The following is a 5,000-nucleotide window of genomic DNA, read 5'->3' on the forward strand; positions in this document are numbered from 1 at the left end:
ATGCGAATCTGACAACACTAGGTCCGCCATGTCGAGCGCACCACAAAACATACCGCCATCTGTAGGTCTCCCTCAGCATGAGCTCCTGCAACGACGATACCGCCATCTATGGGACGCCAAGCCGACTAAGACATCGATGGGCCCACAGTGCCCATCTTTCGACGCCACCCACAAAGCATGCAGCCTCTGTCGACCACAGCACCCAAACGCCAGTGCCTCTGCCGCACGACGTCGTGGACCGGCAATCACACCACCCGCACCCGCTCGTGCCCCACCCCAACGGCCAAACTCGCAACGCCAGCGGATGAACGGCGGAAGTTTCCCGCACTCGTAATGTGCAATCCACACCTATAACTTGCGTTTCATGAAGAGTTATGTCCAATATGCGACATTCCCGCTGTCCCTATACATGAGCTGCGAGCTGTACCACGTACAAGCTACAGACGCGATCGCATTGCTCACTGTACTGATTCCCATGCCGAGCGATCAGCTAGGAAGCGCCCCATCCATGTCGGTACCCGTGGGCGTCGCACTCGCAGTCACAAAAAACGCTGGGCAAATATATTTCTCGGAAGAGTAACGACAGTCCGAGCCTCCTGCGTGGGAAGAGTCTTTCTAGGCCCTGACCCACGGGAAGGGTTTAGCTTCCCCCATCCCGGACATTTGAAGTCGTCACACTACCGGTATTGACTAATAGACTGATTGCTGATAATCACTAGCCATACACTGGGGGAAACGGCCGACAGGGGCAGCAACATAGTGGAGCCGCAGTGTCACTAATGTACAGAGATAGAACAGTTTCGACTGGAACCAGAGTAACCGTATACACGGCACTGATTAGTAATAGATGCAGAGCCATCAGAATACAGATAATATATACAACCGTCCCTATACATGCTGAAAGACTCTGCACACAATGAGAACCACACGTCAGCCAGACACTATCACACACTACTCTCTGCCTCTAACAGGCACACACACAATATCTAACCACCAGCATGGAAGAACATCCGGTGCATCCTCTCCGCCACATTACACAATCCACACTATCATAACCAGACCGGGAGGTCCACCCACAAAACAGAATATCCCACCCTTCCGACATCCGCCATTGCTCAGTTAAGCCACGAACACCCACACATGTCCTACACAGGGGTGCACCCAACATCACAATACTGCCTCCTGTCACAGTACACAAACAATGGCAGGAATGAAAGACACACATCTGCCATAACCTTGGAATCGGAGCGCCGCCTGTCATGAGCCACAAGTGCATCCTGACGTGACAAATCGGATGATCCCGCAGGCATGCACTTACGATAATCACTATCAACGAACCTGCCGCCCCCCCCCCCCCCCAAATACACCTTTCCCTACAACAATGTGTACCTTAACCTAAGCGATATTGTACCTTAACCTCAGCTATATCGTACCTTAACCTAACCTACATTGCGCCTTAACCTAACCTACGTTGTACCTTAACCTACGTTGTACCTTAACCTAACCTACGTTGTACCTTAACCTAACCTACGTTGTACCTTAACCTAACCTACGTTGTACCTTAACCTAACCTACGTTGTGCCTTAACCTAACCTATGTTGTGCCTTAACCTAACCTATGTTGTGCCTTAACCTAACCTATGTTGTGCCTTAACCTAACCTATGTTGTGCCTTAACCTAACCTATGTTGTGCCTTAACCTAACCTATGTTGTGCCTTAACCTAACCTATGTTGTGCCTTAACCTAACCTATGTTGTGCCTTAACCTAACATATGTTGTGCCTTAACCTAACCTATGTTGTGCCTTAACCTAACCTACGTTGTGCCTTAACCTAACCTATGTTGTGCCTTAACCTAACCTATGTTGTGCCCTAACCTAACCTATGTTGTGCCTTAACCTAACCTATGTTGTGCCTTAACCTAACCTATGTTGTGCCTTAACCTAACCTATGTTGTGCCTTAACCTAACCTATGTTGTGCCTTAACCTAACCTATGTTGTGCCTTAACCTAACCCATGTTGTGCCTTAACCTAACCCATGTTGTGCCTTAACCTAACCCATGTTGTGCCTTAACCTAACCCATGTTGTGCCTTAACCTAACCCATGTTGTGCCTTAACCTAACCCATGTTGTGCCTTAACCTAACCCATGTTGTGCCTTAACCTAACCCATGTTGTGCCTTAACCTAACCCATATTGTACCTTAACCTAACCCATATTGTACCTTAACCTAACCCATATTGTACCTTAACCTAACCCATATTGTACCTTAACCTAACCTAATTTGTGCCTCAACGTAACCTAATTTGTGCCTCAACGTAACCTAATTTGTGCCTCAACGTAACCTAATTTGTGCCTCAACGTAACCCATGTTGTGCCTCAACGTAACCCATGTTGTGCCTCAACGTAACCCATGTTGTGCCTCAACGTAACCCATGTTGTGCCTCAACGTAACCCATGTTGTGCCTCAACGTAACCCATGTTGTGCCTCAACGTAACCCATGTTGTGCCTCAACGTAACCCATGTTGTGCCTCAACGTAACCCATGTTGTGCCTCAACGTAACCCATGTTGTGCCTCAACGTAACCCATGTTGTGCCTCAACGTAACCCATGTTGTGCCTCAACGTAACCCATGTTGTGCCTCAACGTAACCCATGTTGTGCCTTAACGTAACCCATGTTGTGCCTTAACGTAACCCATGTTGTGCCTCAACGTAACCCATGTTGTGCCTCAACGTAACCCATGTTGTGCCTCAACGTAACCCATGTTGTGCCTTAACGTAACCCATGTTGTGCCTTAACGTAACCCATGTTGTGCCTTAACGTAACCCATGTTGTGCCTTAACGTAACCCATGTTGTGCCTTAACGTAACCCATGTTGTGCCTTAACGTAACCCATGTTGTGCCTTAACGTAACCCATGTTGTGCCTTAACGTAACCCATGTTGTGCCTTAACGTAACCCATGTTGTGCCTTAACGTAACCCATGTTGTGCCTTAACGTAACCCATGTTGTGCCTTAACGTAACCCAATTTGTGCTTTAACGTAACCTAATTTGTGCTTTAACGTAACCTAATTTGTGCTTTAACGTAACCTAATTTGTGCTTTAACGTAACCTAATTTGTGCTTTAACGTAACCTAATTTGTGCTTTAACGTAACCTAATTTGTGCTTTAACGTAACCTAATTTGTGCTTTAACGTAACCTAATTTGTGCTTTAACGTAACCTAATTTGTGCTTTAACGTAACCTAATTTGTGCTTTAACGTAACCTAATTTGTGCTTTAACGTAACCCATGTTGTGCCTTAACCTAACCTATATTGCGCCTTAACCTGACGCACGTTGTCGCTGAACCTGCTCTGTAATTGTTATGCAACTCGTTAAATTAGTGTAGTGTTGCCTAACCGCAACCCTCGCAATATAGTTCGCTATTCGCACTGCCCGGTCCCCTGTGTATCGCGTCATGTTAAACACCTTGCAGGTGTTGCTGACTTTCCACATGCTCCTGCTATACACTGTAATGTGGATAGCAGCAGGACGTACATGCCCCCCCCCCCTTCCCCCCTGCCTTCGCAAGCTGGTCGTTGAGAAGTTTGCATGTTCAATGCCCTTCGCATGCCGACGTACTCAGCCTACGTTGTGGTACGGCCTGTCACCTGTCCGCCGATGTACGCAAAACCCACAAACTGTACTGCACATTGGTCCGTATGTACTGAATGATACATCGTGGCACATGTGTGACCGTACGACGACTGCGCCTAGCAACGGCAGACCATACAGTCCAAATATTGTGCACGCAGCTACGTGTCGTCTCCCTATAAGAGCTGGATTGCAGTGTGGTACGCCATTCAGACGTGTGGGAGGAACGGACGCCCTGGATGGCGATCAGCATGAGCAGTCTGTTGATGTAGTGGAGCGTGTATTCGGACGTAGTCGTCTCTTCTCACACACCGTGATAGCATGTTGCACCGCGTTCCACATCTGCGACATCCTGCAGAGGCCGGCTGACAGTCGTTCGCGCAATGGACACCGCATACGTACGGGGGCTACCTTCCACGTGTTCTCGAGGCGTGCACATGTTGTTGCGTCTATGTGGGCAGACGTAGTGTGTTGTGACACCTGACACAGGCATGCAATACTCGTTGCAAATGGCGATGGACGTCTACGTTTGCTGGTGACGTTACGCAAATGAACAACAGGTAACCCGTTGTGGTGCGGTTGTTCTCGCTAGAGGTGAATCAGTGTTGGCGACGATCGGTCGAGCTATTAACCGGTTGTTTCAGGGATACCCACCATGCCCACGAACGTGAAAGGGGACCCACCATGCCCACGAACGTGAAAGGGGATCTGGGTGTGAGGCGATACGCGGCGGTGGCTGGGTGGGACCGTCCCCGGCCGGTGAGGGGGGGCCGCCCGGCGTGCTGGCAGCGCGGTGCGTGGGCGCACGCGCTACAGCCGGCTGGTGGGGGCGGCCAGTGGCAGGCGCGCCGGCCGACGGACGCGGCAGGCGGCGCAGCTGCGCGCCGGCGCCCCCTGCTCGCGGCGCCTTGCGGCCAAAGCAGGTCCTCGCGGGCCCGGTGCGAAGCGCGGTGGCCATCTGCAGTGTGCTGGTCCGATTGAGGACTGTGTGCGCTGAGGATGCGCCGCCGCCCGGCGCTCGGCGCCGCGACGCCGTCTGCTGCTCGGTCGCCCCAGCGGTTCTCGCAGGTGGTTTGTATCGCAGCTGTGCGGACGTGTTGGCGCGTGCGCTGTGCTGGGAGAGTTCGCTTCGGCACCCAAGTGGGGCTTTTGTCCTTCTGTGGCGCTGGCGTTGGAGCTGCCGGTCACCGTAGGTGGCGCGTGTTGTCTCCCGCCGGCAATGCCACGACAGCACGCTCCCGGGCCTCTGTCGGCAGCGGCAAGCTCAGTTGGGAGCACGGGTGGTCGCACCTAAAGCGTCTACTCGCCTAACTCCGGGCGATTGCGCCTATCTCGAACCCGACCAAGTACTTAGGACGGCGCTGCGC

Source organism: Schistocerca serialis, unplaced genomic scaffold (genome assembly GCF_023864345.2).
Source record: "Schistocerca serialis cubense isolate TAMUIC-IGC-003099 unplaced genomic scaffold, iqSchSeri2.2 HiC_scaffold_1178, whole genome shotgun sequence".
Lineage (NCBI taxonomy): Eukaryota > Metazoa > Arthropoda > Insecta > Orthoptera > Acrididae > Schistocerca > Schistocerca serialis.